At 41.2% G+C, this 17,378-nt stretch overlaps 1 long non-coding RNA gene across 1 annotated transcript; it reads left to right on the forward strand.

The window, feature by feature from the left end:
• Positions 1-393: 393 nt before the first annotated feature.
• LOC309395885 lies at positions 394-12,482 on the forward strand. Its single transcript, XR_014175997.1, has 4 exons — positions 394-462; positions 714-803; positions 7,296-7,390; positions 12,256-12,482. It is a non-coding gene; the product is annotated as an uncharacterized lncRNA (long non-coding RNA).
• The last annotated feature ends 4,896 nt before the right edge of the window (positions 12,483-17,378 follow it).

Here is a 17,378-nt window from a genome sequence, read left to right on the forward strand (position 1 = left end):
TTAAAATTCAAGTGCGACTATCACGGAAAATATTGTGTAGTGCTTGAGCACAGTAAACGATCAACAAACATTTTGCAACAAAATTAATAATTATCTGAGATTCAATCAGGTTTCATTATGCTGGCTTATTTGCTATGTTAACTCCTTTAATTTTTAGATAAACTTTTATTTCATTCCTTAGATTTAAGAACAATTTGCCCAACTGTCTCTTTGTATCCCTGATCAAGAACTGACTTGCATTGCATAGCCTCTACTAAGTTCAGATAAGGGATGAACTGGAAAAAGAAGATCCAGTTTTCACTTCCTTGAACAAGTCTAGGAATAAAGGAATTCTTTTCTGTCAGGTATCTGAATGAGCCGTGATGACACAGTGGTTAGAATGCAGTATTGCAGGTTGACTCTGCCCACTGCCAGGAGTTCGATCCTGACCGGCTAAAGGTTTTCAGGCTTCCATCTTCTGAGGTCAGTAAAAGGAGGACCTAAATTGTTGGGAGCAATATGCTGACTCTGTAAACCACTTAGAGAGGATTGTAAAGCACTATGAAGGGGTGTATAAATGCTATCTCCAATATGGAACCTGCAATGTGTTAGACTAGCATTGTTTTAGAAGTTGTGGATTTTTTCAATCATTCAAATTGATTGAACAGAAATTATTTCTGTTTTTTTCCCCCATGGAGAAGAAATTTAAGAGTTCTTATACTTTCTTTAATTAGAAGAGGATTGGGGAGGAGGAGAGAAAAGTATCGTCTCTACAAGGAATTCTCCAACCAACTGCAGTCTCCATGGCATCCTGGCTTCTCAAGGTAAGCCATCAAGGAGGGTGCTTCTTTCAGATCTGAGTGCATGGGCAGAAAAGGTGTAGCAGAAAACACAAAACAAAAAGCAAATTAAAAGTGACACATTCTATCACCTTATAATCATGAAGCATGCTTGAAAATATCACGGTCATTGTGAAAAACATGGGAAAAATACGAGAAAAGAAAATGAAGAGGGAGGAAGCAATATAAAAGCTCTTTTTTTTGGTAAAGGAAAAGAAATGGTCTGGAAATAGGGAAGCAATATTAGCAACAATTACAACTCCTAAATCCCACCTGGGAATTCTGTTCCTGGGAACATGATGTCGTAAGCAATAGCCCATTGTGTGTTATAGTCTGTAATCATTACACTTTGAAGGGAGTAGGGTGAATCTGGATATCATCATCAACATCATCATTCCCTTTCTCTTTCACTGAAGTTGAGGAAAACAGGACTTCCAGGGCATCCTTAGCCTATAACAAGGCACTCATGAGGTAGGACATGGCCAAGCTGTGAATCGAATGGGAAGCTACTGTATGCATTGGGAGTGGTGAGGCTATACTCTCTAACTTTGTACCCACTCCTTCAATGTACATGGCTTGATGGAGGTTTTAGCATGATCATCCCCATGTTAACATAACGACATGATAATAGTGTTTTGCACAACCTCACATAAATTACTCCTTACTTGCAACATTTTAATGTCTTGTGAAGACAGAACTCAGTAAGTGAAAGAAAGAGAGAGAGAGGAAATGAGTAAAGGTCTATTAAATAGTAAGCTTCGTGAAAGATGGCATTTGTGGACAATATTTTAAACACCTTTCCAAAATTACAGTAGCCCCCTCTCCACCGAGGCATTGTCAGTCATTAGATGGGCTATAGCAGGGGTGTCCAAACTTGGGAACTTTAAGACTTGCGGACTTCAACTCCTAGAATTCCCCAGCTAGCCATGCTGGCTGGGGAATTCTGGGAGTTGAAGTCCACAAGTCTTAAAGTTCCCAAGTTTGGACACCCCTGGGCTATAGGGTAAAATGGAGATTTCCATGTGAAATTTGGAGCAGCATAATTTTGGATATAACAGCTATTTTATGACCTACACTGATCCTTAAATAGATCAACACAGGGCTACAGAGTAGGACTCCCATTTCCCTGGGTGTCAGCTGACTCCTTATGCTTGCTTGGGCTTTACTACCATGCAGTGACAGGCTTCCATGAACTGAAGGGAAGAGGAATGAAAGGGGGAATGCTTCAAGAAACTAAAGTAAATGCCGTATCTCCTTGAGGCACTGCCTCAACATCACCCTGGAAGGAGTGGGCTGTATACCAAACTATGCTGGGACTGTCCATTAGGAAAACATCTTGCTTGAATCAGATTGGTTACAGTGGGGGAATAATGAGAGACAGTTAAGGAAGGGAAAAGTAGAACCTACATGATTTTCAGTTTTGGCTTTGCACTATTGCAATATACTTGACCTCTAATAAACTATAACTTTCTCAACAAATGAAACCAAGGATCATTTTTATTTAGAGATTTAAGTTGTGGCAGATCCAACACTGGGTTAGCTTTGCATGTGACCCCAGATGGAAATCAACTACAGATTTGTCACGACATTTTTTTTCCTGCTTTGTATCCATGCCATCATTCTCAGCAATGTGTTAAACAAGTTGGGGCTACTCATGGTTTGTTAATTTAAGGTTCTAAATGTGTTTGGGATCAGTTTTAAACCGATTGTTTTCCTTTATTCCGCACCTGTTATCTGAGTCCTTTGTCCAACATACAATCAGTTTGATGAAACAAAACTGAAAACACAATACAAGTGGGACAATATAATATTATGCATAAACCATGAACAGGAATGGGTGGGGATGGAGGGAATTACAGGAAAACATATACGCAAATATCTATACCTGAGAATATCCTTGAAAATTATCCAGAGGCTCCACTTGGTACAAAATACTGTAATTAATTTTCAGACTGGTGCATGTTACTTAGATTTTCATGATACTAATTGTATCTTGGGATGCAGGCTGTCTCCATAAAAATGTTGGGAGAATGGATTTTAACTGTTGTTTGCAATAATGACAGAAAGACCAAGAAGAAGGAGTTTCCTATTACAAAACTCTATTAATATAATTTGCATGCAACCTTTTTGTAAAAGCAATTTCAGATTGATGCAGAAATGAAATGAATATAAAAGTAGGGAAAGCGAGAGAGGCTGAAATGGATACGATTCATCCATTCCTATCGCCTTTTATTTTGGAGCATGTGTTGTGTACCCCATTATGTTTGAGAGGCACAAAATACCATTTCTCCTTCCAGTTTTGCTTTCTACAAGTTCAATTTCCTGAAAGCTTTTGATTTTCTCTCTCCCCAAGAATAAGAATTCCAGTGGAATTCATACAGGTGCCCTGTGCTATTTTTGCTCTCCTTAAAGTTGCAAGGGATCTGAAGAGTTGCTGTAAATGTTTTGTATTTCATTGTGCAATGAGTTTTCCACAGGTCTACAGCCTCTTTGATTTCCCACACATCAATTATATCCCTAAGAAAAAAGCCAGCTTGGTCTAATGCTGAAGGCACCAGTTTAGATACCAGGAAACTGAGTTTAGCCCTGCCTTAGGAATGAAAGTTGTCTCCCTCCCCACTCCTCTTCTTCCTCTCTCCCTTTCTGTCTCCCTCCCTCCCTCCATCCTTCCCTCCCCCTCTCCCTCCCCATAACCTCTGGCTTGAGCAGTAAGCCATTCAGTCAATTCCTACTACAAACAATGCATCAACCTTTAGTTGATCTGAAAAAAAAAGCAGACTTTCTACTAGTAAGAAAATGCTAGGAAGAAACCGAAAGAAAAAAAATGAATCCCTTAGAAAAACATCATAAGATAACTTCAGATCGAGAATGGTAGGCAGACAACGAGGCTTCAGAGCAATGGAGAGTTGTGTAAGTGAAAAATAAAGCCCACATCATCAGCAGGAACATCTTTCAACCATCAGAAATGTACAAACGCACCACTCATCTAGAGTGGTGGAAAAGGAATTCTCCAGCATCTGGAGAATAATATAGAAAAAAGCAGAAGGCTCTTTTTGCAAGGGAAAACCTACTGAAAAATTGTAAGCCAATTGACTTCAGACCAAAGACTTCCCTTGTCTTTGCCAAGAAAATGTGCACAGAGTCATGACTGAATTATTCTGTGGCAGACAAATCTCAAGATCGGAGCTATCCAGACTCCCTTATCTTTCCCCACTCAAAGAAACATTTCAATAATTAATTAGCCAAATAGAAGCAAAGAAATTGTTCCTCTCTCTCTTAAAAGCTGTGTATTTATAGTTCCTTCTTCCCACAGGGTCCCTGAGTCTGTGGTTGATTAATTTTAATTAATATTTCATCTAATCTGATAATATATTGAAAATACGCAGTGTAAGTGCACTTCCAAGTGGATATAATTGAAATGTACTCCCCCTTTAAGTGCTATTTATGCAACCAGTTCTGTCTAAGGTGGATTACATATAAGCTGATCTGTGCAGAGGAGCATAAGTTTTCAAGTTAATATAGAGAAGGTGTTATTATTTTTTTCCCAGATAGACCTGACCCTTGGCTGATGATTTACTGTGCCTTGCTGTTGCTTTTATGCTCTTAATACAAATCTGCGTACAGATTATATTTAAAGGTGATTGGTTTCTTTGGCCAGCACAAAAGTAAACTCAAAGCTGGCCATCCTCACAACCAAGAGGTAACTTTTTCTATTCTGTTAATGCTGACATTTCCATCTTCTGAATTTTAAAAGTCTTCCCTGAGTTCCAGCCTACACTCCCTTTTCTCCATTAGAAATGCTAAGAGAAAGCTCCAAAGATGAGGGCATAGAATATGAGGCTTTCCAGATGTTGCTAAAGCCCCAGCCCCAGAATGCTCCACAGGCAATGCTGATGGGGCTGCTGTCAGCTGATGTTTAGCAATACTGGAAAGAGCAGAGGTCGTTCCTATTTCTTTTTGGATCAGTCCAGTAGATTCAGCACTTTCCGTTTCTTTTCTAATCGTCTTCTTATTGAACCACTGGAGCAGGAGTTGGTGGGATTGCCTCTAACTGTGCCATTTTACTTCCTTGTAATCCTGATCCATGCTTATTTAAGGAATGACATAGTCTGCTTCTTCATGTCTGCCTTCAATCTTGCTGGCACTGAAATCACGATGCTTTCTTATCCATTCTTTGCAGCGATTGCATTTTGAGCTAATTTTGTTTGTTTTAGCCTCTGCTTCTGAAAACAGAATGGTTGTAAAATGTTGTTATCTAAATTAGGCACAACCAGGTCAGATGTATTCCACTATCTCCCCAGGATCTTCCTGCCAGACCACCCACTGATCTTCCCAGCATCTTCCCACAGTTGCTGCTGATATTCCTGCTGGTCTGCCTTCCTTTACATATTCCTTTTCTTCCCGTTGGCCAGTCCAACCCCCATCTTCAGATAAATGTTTTACATCAACATTGAAAAAGTCCTACCTTTTATTCCATTCCACATGGAATGGCAAACCACGAGATGCATCTTAATATGCATTAACGATCCCTTCCCATGACCTGGATTTAAGTGTATCAATAACTGCTCTGGGACAATTGCATGTGTGAATTCAACCCTGACTCCAATCGAACACGTTAGACATCTTCCTCCAAAGAAAGAACTTCTGAAAAGGTGTTCTAAGGATTGCACTGCTGAAGAATGAAACCTGATTATAAAATCAAAATGGAGATGCAGAGATCAAAAGACCCTTCTCTGAAATTGGTATATAAAAGAAGCTCAAGTCCTCATTTGTTCTGTTTCTCCTGATCTTGTCTTGAGATGCTGCACCCAAGGGTTGTTCTCACAGTATTTATTACTTAGCCCCAGGGCTTGGAAGTGCTGAGGTTTCAAGAGAAATCTTGTATTTGGTCTCCTTCCCTTCTGGTTTTCAAGCTTATGTACTAGTGGAACAGCTTCTCGGTAACTTGGCAGCACTTCTGAGGAATGGTGTGCCCATCAGCAGTTTCTTAAGTACAGCTGGCCCACAAACACCAAAACCCAAGCTTCAAACTTGATTTACGTGTTGCTTCCTGTTAAAATCAGTTTTGATTTATAGTTTTAATCAGGCGACTGTCAGTCAGCCTCATTCTGTATCACTCAGCATAAATACAGTACTTGCCAGGAAAAAAAAGGGAGAAAAGAAATGACAGTATTAAATGATTTTATTACATTAAACTGAAGAGTGAGCAGTGCAAATACAGGTGCTGCAAGAGACAGTTTCCTTTTATCTTCATCCAAGCTCATTGAGACAATGCAGGAGGCAGGACTATGGTCTGTCCATAAAGAAGGAGACGTGCTCTGTCATCAAAGCCAGTCCATAAGCTCAGGATAAATTTGTTTCAGGGCATCTGATTCAGAATGCAAGCTGTGGTGATGTGGAAATTGCTCCATAACACCAATCATTACACAAGTAAGTCCTATTCTCTTTTTTTCCGCAAGAGCGTTGTTAAGTGAGTTTCACCACATGTTACAAGTTGGCCACACCTACCCAGTCACATGGCCAGCAAGCCACTCCCACAAAGCAGGCCACACCTACAGAAGAGGTTCTAAAAAAATTTGAAACCCACCACTGTATGGAAGTAATGTGATTCTACTCATTACTCCAATGAGTAATGCTGCCTATTTCTTTAAGGTCTTATCCAGCAGTTCATATAGCTGGAAGAGATGCATACACAATAGTACTTCCAGAAAAACTGTGGCTGAAGGGGACGGAAGTGACTGTTCAAAGTTATAACAGCATTGGGAAAAATGACTTACGACTTTGGTTCACACTTACAACCATGGCAGCATCCCCATAGTCATGTGATCAAAATCCAGACACTTGGCAACTAACTCTATTTATGAAGGTTGCAGTGTTTTGGGGTCATGTGATCACCTTTTGTGACCTTTTGACAAGCAAAGTCAACGGAGAAGCCAGATTCACTCAGCAGTTTTGTTACTAACTTAACTTGATCCAATCCTTAACAACTGTTAAGTGATTCACTTAACAACAGTGGCAAGGAAAGTTATAAAATGGGGCAAAACTCGCTAACAACTGAATCACTTAGCAACATAAATTTTGGGCTCAATTGTGGTTGTAAGTCAAGGACTATGAATAGGAGGTAAATGCCTTCTGATTGTAGACAGGCATAAAACTATGGACACATGAAATGCAAAGCACAGTCCAAGGCACAACTGGATCTCAGAATCACGGGATAAACCTTGATTGAGAATGTCAGGTTGCCAAAGAACTGGGTGATGGTCATTTTTCATGGTTGAAAGAAGGGGCAATATGAACAGTGGATATTAGTCAACATGTTACTCTTGAGTCATCTTTTTCAAATCCAGTTCTGGGTTTCAGTACCATTAGAAGCATAGAAGATAAGCTGGAGTGACAAGAGCCTCATTCTGTGAGGTGTTAAGGAATGCTTTCTGGACTGAAACAGACCTGGCTCCATTTCTCCTCACTTCCCTTCAGGCCATAACAACATATCTTTCGACATACCTTCACGGGTGTCCTGTTTTAACAGCAGTGAACTGATGCTATGATGTGGTTTACATTTCTACTTGAAGGTATGTGAGTTTTTGTTTGACATAGAACAGATTTCCTTCACCTTGATCTCTTCCAATCATGGATTCCATTCCCAGAATTCTCCACCCAGCATGGCCTTGTTGACAATTCTGAGAGCTGAAATCTATAGGACTGAAGGGTACTTATACTGGGAAGACCATCGGTGCAACATGGTGTACAGAACAGAATGTCTAATTGTGAATGGGGCCTCCTATTCCATCACAAAGTACATGGGATGATTTGTGTCCAGTCAGCCTAATTTGCATCGTAGTTTTATTATGAATTTATAATTCATTGAGGTTGGAGATGGGAGAAAATTGTTCTTAGTACTCCCCCTCCTCCAAGGAAAAGAAGAAGAAGGAGGAGGATAGTTGAAGAAGAGAAAAAAAACAATATATAGCACTATGGATCTTTCAAAGATTAGTATGCAGTAAAAGAGAGACAAATCACCCCTCCCCAGTGTTTGGGGGAGTGGGGAAAAGAGTGAACGCAGATTAGATGAGTTCCTGGTACTGTATTCAGAAAAGCAGTCAGGAACAGATTCCATCTGTTCAAAAGCCAAACACAGAGGCCCTTTCAAAAATAAATCTTCACTTTTAACTCTGGAGATAAAAATAGTGTAGAAAGGACAGTCCTTCATCTCTGTCTTCTCATCAAATGCTTGAGAGCAAAGGCTCCCTCCCCCACCATTTTTTAAACCTCCCTTCCCCCCCCTTGGTTTTTCTTTTTTTCTTTTTACGGATTTCATTCTGGCTTTGATTCCTGTGAGTTTACTGAAAGATTACTTCATTTTAACTCAATGGCTTTTCTGTCTGTAGGGAGGCATATTTCTAAGTATCGTATTTATCAAAAGAGCGGTGCAAAGGCGAAGTCCAGAACCAGGCGTTTGATGATTCCCCCAGTAACAAGTACGACAATAAATTTTTCCCAGAACAGAAACACGACTGGGGAGCTTTTATGTTAAACTTTGGAAACAAGGTTCTCCGATTGTCATTTGGAATTCTTTTGCATTGGAGCTCTCTCCCTTCCTCTCTCTCCCTCTCCCTCTCTCAACCCTGCCACCCCATTCCCCCACCCATCCCATGCAGAAAGAAATAGCACATCTGGACTCACTTCTAATGCTGGTCTCCCAACTCCCAGGGGTGACATCCTGCCCCCCTCCAGCTCCACAACTTTAAATCAGACCAGCGTTTCAATAAATCACAGAGAACACTTATTTATTGGACACAGTTTTGGGTCTCTTAAAGCACGGAAAATAAATTTAATGGAGCACTTGGAGCATTCCTTCAATCTTTTGAGGGATTACTCGGGGAATTTGTCAATCCCGCCAAGCACAGCAGCTTGATCCAAGGAGATGGGAAAGAAATTATGGGAGATACTCTACAAAGGCCCAGGTGTACCTTAAATCACATCAACAAAGATTAATGTCAAAGGATCACTGCCAGCAGACTTGATTGGCAGCCTTGCTGTTTACTTAATAAACTATCGCTTTAGCCAGAGGGTGACTTTAATCTGAATTACATTTTCTTGTTTTGTCATACAGTGTGCCAAGCGATTTATTGAATAGTGTAGCGTACTTCTTAACCTCCAACGTACGAAGCTGGGGATGAGGGGTGGGGTGGGGGATGAGAAAGAATAAAGCAGGACTTCAGATCTCTGGGAAAGCCTTGAGACAGTTAAACCGGCTTTGAGAACAAAGGAGCGGCTTTGCTGCTCAGGCAGAAGGCTGCATGCTTCTTAAGCTCTGGCGGGAACAACATGGGAGTAGAAACACACTTAATGCATGCAGGCTGCAAGATCCAGATCTTAAAGCAATGGACCAGCCGCCATTCAAGAGGAATCCCATTTTATCTTGGTTGCTGATTATGTACTTATTGTTGTGATGTTGATTAGGTTGGATTTTAACCACTGTTAGCCACCCAGAGTTATCGTGATGAGAGTGGCAGCTCTTATAAATTGAAATAAAGACGTACATACATGCATTCCGATATTAATTTGATTTGGGTAAAAGAGAGGAAATTAAAGCTTAAGGAAGAAAGGACTTGTTCCACTGTTCAGATTCTCTCCCCCCCACTTTGTCCTCAAAGCCTTCACCAACCTTTCTTTGTCTCACCACTAGCAGAAGCACAAATAATAATAGAGTTGGAAGGGACCATGGAGGTCTTCTAGTCCAACCCCCTGCTTGAGCAGGAGATGCTATATGAGTTCAGATAAATGGCTCTCCAGCCTCTTTTTGAAAGACTCCAGTGGCTTTCAAAACCACTCCAACTTCTGAAGGCAATAATTCCATTGGTTGATTTGCCCTCATGCTTAGGAAACTTCTTCTTAGTTCTAGGTTGCTTCTCTCCTTAATTAGCTTCCATCCATTGTTTCTTGTCTTGCCTTTTGGTGTTTTGGTTCCGTTCTCCCCATTGCTGAGTATGCTCAGAACAGGGCAGGCTATGGTTTCTGTTCTGTGGCTCAGGGTAATCCAGGAATGGTTGTACACTATACTGCTTTATGCAATCAATAGTAAACCGTGGAAGCTACATATACTAACTGCAGCGTGCATAACCTAGGCACAGTATTGGAAAAAAGAAAATACACCATCAGAGCTAGATATAATCAGAAAAGTGTTGGCCTGTGCAGAAGCAGATAGGTTCACTCTTGAACTTAAAAATAAAGGGGAATCAGAATATTTTGAGGTATGGAATAGATTTTATGATTGGTATAAGACAAGATGACAAGACTGGAACAAATGTATATATTGTGATTGGACAGAAGGATAGACAATGTATCAAGTAGTTTAACTGTTAATGGTTGAAACTAGCTGTATATAATGTGAATGTATGGTCACCCCAACTCCGCGGAATTGCATTGTTTTTAAATGTAAAAATAATAAAAATATATTAAAAAAAATAGTAAATCGTGGAAGCTTTGTCTTAAGAGTTGCTGATGGCCACTTTTTAAGATAATTGTAAATGGGAACTTGATAAACCTATTAGGGTGAGGTCATTGTAATTACTAATCTTGATAGATGTGTACTTTCTTGAGAATCAAAGCAGTGGGATATGTGACCAGGTGCCGCAAGCAAAGCAGAAGGTGACCTATGATGCTTATATCCAGAGGTGGGAGTCAGCCAGATTCGTACTGGTTTGGGTGAACCGATGATTCACTTTCTGCATACTTCGGAGAATTGGCTGATCCCCACTGTCTGGCCCCTCCCCTCCCAGCCACTTCTTATCTCACCTCGCCCACCTTGGCTGGTGCCTACAGTCATGCCCGTGCCATAGCTGCTGCTGCTCTCTGGCTCCCTCGCTGGCTTGCCTCGACCCCACGGCCCAGCCCGCTTGCTTGCCTTCACCATGGCCTACCACGTGGCACCCACAGCCCAACTCTCTGCCTCCCCTGCCTTCCATTGCTGATCACTGCACCTTGCTCACCTAGATTAGACCCGCCCAGCTGCCTCCTGCCTGCTCCCGCCTGCTCCAGCAGCAGAAGTCTCAAGGTGGAGGTAAGCATGGCCGGGCATTCCTTCAGGGAAGCAGAGCTGAGAAGGGTGCTCAACTCCAAAGCCTCCCATTTCTCTCGGCCTCCACCTCCTACCGCTTCTCTCAGGCTCCACCTCCTACCGCTTCGCTCAGGCTCCCCCTCCTACCGCTTCTCTCGGCCTCTACCTCCTACTGCCTTTGTTGGTGCCTCAGTTGCTCAGGGAGGCACTGGCCTGCCATGGCTATTGCCACCACATGGCCTGCCCGCTGGCCTGCCCCAGCATCTCCCCGAGCGACCGAGACATGTGCAGCACCAACAAGGGCTAGAAGTGTCTGCGAGACCTAGCAAAATATGAGGCACTATAGTGCTTCCCAGATGCTTGACCTGCTCTTTGGGCTTGGAGCTATAAGCTGCTTCTCTCCATTGGAGTGCTTCCCAGACGCAGCTTACAGCTCTGAGCCTGAGGAGCACATTTCCCCGAGCGACTGAGGCACCAACAAAGGCTAGAAGTAGCTGCCCACCATTTCCTGCTGCAGTCTGTTGGGTACCGAGAAACCCAGCAAGAGATGAAGTAGCTCCGGCCATTTCTCTATGCCATAGTGCTTCCCGGATGTGGCTTACAGCTCTGAGCCAGAAGTGGCGGGAGGCAAGGGCTGCCTTGTGTGCAAATGTACTGGGATGAAGGAGGAATTCTGTTGCTGTGACTGAGGCAAGTACAGGGGTGCTTTGCTCCTGCACAAAGGCTCTGGCTATTGCCACTGCTGCTTCGGCCACCTGTACTGCCCTACCTTGCCACAACAGCCCCATTACCTTGCTCCGGCCAGTCCGGGGCTGCGCTACTCCTTGCACCACTTCTTGTACCACCCTCTATGGCAGAGATTTCCATCCCTACCTGGAATGAGTCTCCCTACCCCACTATCGCCCTTACCTTCTCAGGCCAGGTGATGAATGATTGGGAGGAGAGGAGCGAGGGGAAGGGCCAGCCAGCACTTTGCTCCCGCACTAAGGCTCTGGCCACCATCGCTTTGGTTCACCTGCAGCGCCTCACCTTATCATGAGTGACATCAAGTTGGCCATGCCCATTCAGTCACCTGACTCTCCAGCCATGCCTACCCAACCAGAGAACCGGTTGTTAAATTACTTGAATTCCACCACCTCTTATATCTTACCTATGAGCTTCTTGTATGCATCTTACTGATCTTGGTGTGATTCAGAATGTTGGCCTTGACTAGGCCCCGCAGAATAATTCTGTTTCATGTGCAACGCACAACCTCTTCTAAAGGAAGATGGTGTGATCAATAGGAAAGTATAGGTTTCCTCTAAGAAGCACGGCAACGTGGTAGGAAATGTTGCGTTTACAATTGCTAATTCTAACCCCTGGATTTATTTTTTTCAGAATGCAACAGAATTAATCTTGGCAAAATATGCTGATGATACATCCATTGTTCAAAGTATAATACACTATACTACAGTTTGAAGAAAAACTTGGAAAAAGAAAAGTATGCATGATTAAACATTCCAGTACACTCTTCTTTATGATTTCTGTTCTTTAATGTCCTTTATTCTTTTACTCATTTGGTAAGGACATAGTTAACGCAGTCCCACAAGATTGTATATATATAAAAAAAATTCAGAATTTTTTTTTTGCTGTTGCAAAATTGAAAATGTGATGTAAAATAAAGGAAAATGTACAATAAAAGCATTTTTAAAAACCTTGCAATTTATACATATATTAACTACATGACATATTTTATATGTGGACCAAGACAGTTCCTCTTCATTCAGTGCAGTCCAGGCAAGCCAAAAGCTTGGACACCCATGTTCTAGGAGAAACTTCTACACCTTGTTTTTAGTGATATGGAAGCATTTTTACACCAAAAGTAACGTCAGAAGGAAAATTGGGTCTATTCCAAACTGTTTGAAAGAACACAGGACACTCGCCTGAAGCAGAGTAGATGTTTGTTTCTGAAGGCACCGAACAAGCAAAATGCAAGATCAACTCTTCAAAATGCAAGATCAACTCTTCAGGGTACTTTCTTTTGTGGGAAAGCCCTTCTATCGTTCCTTGAAACCCCTCTAGGATTTCTTGGAAAGTGCAATTAGCCAGCCAGCCAAAAGGGAGCACTCTGTGCTCAGGCACTTTTCTGGGTTTGTTGTGGCTTTTTATGATGATTAAAGGTGATGGCCTTGGAAACAAAGAAAAAAAAACCCTGTTTATGAATGAGGAAATTAGTACAGTGGTACCTTGGCACACAACTGCTTTGAATCTCATCTAATTTGGTACTCAATGCATTTTGACCTGAAAATTTTGTCACAGTACTCATTGTTTGTTTGGTACTCAATGCATTTTGACATGAAAACTTTGTCACAGTACTCATTGTTTGTTTGATACTCAATGCATTTTGACATGAAAATTTTGTCACAGTACTCATTGTTTGTTTGGTACTCAATGCATTTTGACATGAAAACTTTGTCACAGTACTCATTGTTTGTTTGGTACTCATTGCACAAGCTAGAAGTTTCAGTATCAGCTGCCTCATGACTCACTATTTTATTCCTTATGGGAAAAATTTGTTCAGTACTCATCGTTTTTGGTACTCATTGCACCTCCCCAAACCAATGAATGATGAGTGCTGAGATACCACTGTATAAGTGTAATTTCTAATCTTTTGCCCCGAAATTGGCTGAAAGTTTGCATGCATGAAAAGTGGTGGAATGGTTGAGGAGGGAAGGGTTGACTTCCTTCTGACAGTGAATGAATTATTGCCTGAAAATATATTTGGGCAAGTATATTTCTAATATATTGAAAATATATTAAAATATTTTAAGGATCTTGGAATCCTAGTTGACAATTCACTTAAATATGAGCCAGCAATGTGTGGCAGCTGCCAAATAAACCCAAGGCAGTCCTAGGCTGTATTAACAGAGGGATGAAATAAAGATCACGTGAAATGTTAGTCTCACTTTATAATGCTTCAGTAAGACCACACTTGGAATATTGCATCCTGTTTTGGTCACCACAACGTAAAAAAAAAACCCTGTTGAGACTCTAGAAAGAATGCAGAGAAGAGCAACAAAGGTGATTAGGGGACGAGGCTAAAACATATGAAGAATTGGATATGTCTAGTGTAGTGAAAAGAAGGACTAGGGGGTGACATGATAGCAATATTCCAATATTTGAAGGGATGCCACAAAGAAGAGCGGTCAACATATTTCCCAGAGCACTTAAAGGTAAGACAAGAAGCTACATGGATGGAAACGAATTAAGAAGAGAACCAACCTTGAACTAAGGAAATGTACTGATACTTGGGTGTTCCATCACTGGAGGTTTTTAAGAAGAAATTGGACAACCTTTTGTCTGAAAAGTGTAGGGTCTCCTGCTTGACAGAGGGTTGGACTAGAAGACTTCCAAGATCCCTTCCAACTCTGTTATTCTGTTATATCAAGAATCCCCTGCCTAGAGTAATCCCAACTTTGGGATTATAACTGTTAACCTTCATCTTCTGCTTGAAATTTCTGCCCCCAAAGAAAGATCTCTTTCATGATACCTAGGAAGAAATCCACTAAAAAGATGTTCAAAAGATGAATTTTTCATTGAAGAGCAACAACATTAAATAAAAAACAAGTCCTCCGAAATAAAAACGGAGAGCTATTATACCAGGAGTGAAGACCCAGAGGTTCCTTTTCAAATGAGTTGAACATGTTTAGCTCTGGTTGATTAAATACCACAAGGGACTTGAGATATGCTAAGCCTCGGGGATCAAAAGTTTGTTTTCAGTTAGACAATGTTTCAGTCAATGGAAAAAAAAATGGCTGGCTTGCATTGGGCTATGTAATTGAGAAGCCTTAGGTTTGGAATGAGTAATGGCCAAGATACTGAGAAATGGGAATGTTTTTAATCATCCATACTGAAATCTCTGAAATCCAGCTCGGTCGCCTGTAAAATTGTGGGGTTGGAATAGAGGCCTTTTTCCCCCCACTCTTTTCTTTGTTTCCAAAAGGAAATTCATCCTTTCCAAAAAAAAAAAAAAAAAAGGAAATGATTGTTTTACAGTACCATCAATGGCAGGGGGGCTAAAGGTAATTGATAAATAGGCCCCATTGATACATTTGTTAGAAGGTGGGGGAGGGAGAAATTGCAATTATTTCAATTCCCATTTGTATTTAACCTGCAGCATTCTTGAATGGTATGAGTGTATTGAAGTTTAATCATAATAGAGCTGGAAAGCACCTTGGAGGTCATCTTGTCCAACCCCCTGCTCAAGCGGGAGACTTTGTATAATTTGAGACAAGTGGATGTCCAGTCTTTTCTTAAAAACCTCCAGGGATAAGCACCCATAACTTCTGAAGGCAAGCTGTTCCACTGGTTAATTGTTCTCACAATTAAAGACTCCAGCCTTTAATCACGAAAACATTGAAAACAAGGCTTTTAATAATCAAAGTAAGCATTGGAAAGAAGGAAATATTTAAAAAAAGAGAGGCTGATAAATGAAGAAATGGACCGAGAGAGAGGTGTCTCTCTCTTTGTCTCAGGAGATCCTTGGCATCTAATGAACAAAATAGAGATAAAACAAAGAGGAGAAAGTATATGGAAGACCAATTAGAGTCAGGGGGGAAGAGGATGAGAGAATGAAAGACCATATGCACTAAACGATCAGGGACAAAACAGAGGTGCTGGGTCAGGGGAAGGTCAAAAGGAGATCTTGCTGGGCCCTCAGTTGTCATCTGCATGCTCAGTGGCTTGACTGATCTGCTTGGCTTGTCATTCTGGCTGATCAATTGATCCAGCTTTCAGAGGTACCTTAAGGTGATTACTCAATGGCCAGTTGCTTTTATCTCAGAGCAATGCAGAATAAGGATGGGATCCAAATAGGATGCAAATGTATAAGCAATGAATTCTAATGCCATATGATGCTCATGTCATAAACAAGACTTGCTGGAGGAAACTCAAGAGCAACAGCAGTTCTGAAGGCGAACCTTACATTATATCAAATGGTAGCCATGTTTGCTGGAGATAATGGGAGTTGAAATCCAGACATGTGGAGGGTACCAGCTCAGAGAAGGTTGTATTAAATGTTTGGTATAAGTGCAAAACAAACACAAAAATGGTCGCCTCTTAGGACTGGGGATTGTCAGTCTGGGTTGGGAATCACACAAAGCTACACTGCTTTTTGTAAATCAATTAAGGGCATTTACATTTATTAGATGATTGTCTCTATAGCTAGACTGGTCAATATTCTCGGGTTGTCAACTACTTTCTGCCTTGACTGTCAAAACAGGGGCCAGTCCCTTTTGCTAAGGCATCTTGTCAATTTTTTTCCTCTTGATTAAACCTATATTTTGCTTGGCTGAATGTCAAACCAGGAGGTGCTGTACTCAAATGAACTAATCTCCACACACTTGCCAGCAGGCAATTTGATCAGCAAATTTGGCACATGCCCAGTGGAGAATTTAAGTAAAGCTGAGCAATAAAGGAGGAGGAAAACAATCCTCCAGAATTGCAATTAGATATTCATGTTGTTTAACTCAGGGACAGCACAGTCCTTTTTCATTCATTCTAGGAAGCAACTGAACTGACCTCATGCCTCTATCACAGCACCCAATCTGATGACATCACTGTCACTGCCACTACATGACCTCTGATTACGTTGGGGTAGTAGTAATGATTGTTTAAAAGGTAAAATGCTTAAAGCCCATTTGTCTCTTTAGCCTTCCATCTGTTCCAGACTTTCAGAAATGGGTAACAAAATATTACCTCACTACCTGCTTCATTGTATGTCTTCACCTGCTTGACTGCAAAATGTTGCTCCATCCAGTTCTACGGTTTATCAAAATGTGTGTCTCAGCAAACTGTGGATGGCAAGGATATGCGAGGATGAAGAGTCTGAAAGTGGGTACAGGTTTGAAAAGGATGCAGTCTTCTTTTGTCTGCTTTCTTTTTGGATTCACAACTTCTGGCTGGCATAAGACCTTCTACATTCCATTTGCGTATGCTAATTAAATTTCAGTGAGATGATTTTGGTCTGTTTGGGTGTTTAAAGGCAGTTTGCTTAAACTTTAGACAATTCCTTTTGACCTTCATGCCATATTATCCTCAGTAGGTTAACAGCAAGTGATGAATGCTAAGCTAATGGAGTACTCAGATTCTAATTTGAGCAGTAGGCAGTTATAAAATGGTCAAAAAATGCAAATCAATCCAGGGTTTGATTTGTTTTGTAGACATATATTTACTAGGTCTAAAATTGTCCAGGTTAAAAAAACCTCAGCCAGGAGCAGCTTCTCTGGAAGCAGAACCAAGAATCAAGACTGGGTCAACTCTTGCACTGGAGCTTTCTCCAAATTGACACCTTTGGACATATAGAAGTCAACCTTTAAATCCTGAACAATGTGTTGAACATTCTGTGAGTTAAGGTTCACATATCTGATATGCGAAGAAGTTGGGAATGTCTACTCTTTATTCTCATAGTTCTGATGGTTCAGTACAGCTAGCAACAGACGTAGGTCTTGGCTGTGGTCTCA

Source organism: Natrix helvetica (genome assembly GCF_964273705.1).
Source record: "Natrix helvetica genome assembly, chromosome: 8".
NCBI classification, from domain to species: domain Eukaryota; kingdom Metazoa; phylum Chordata; class Lepidosauria; order Squamata; family Natricidae; genus Natrix; species Natrix helvetica.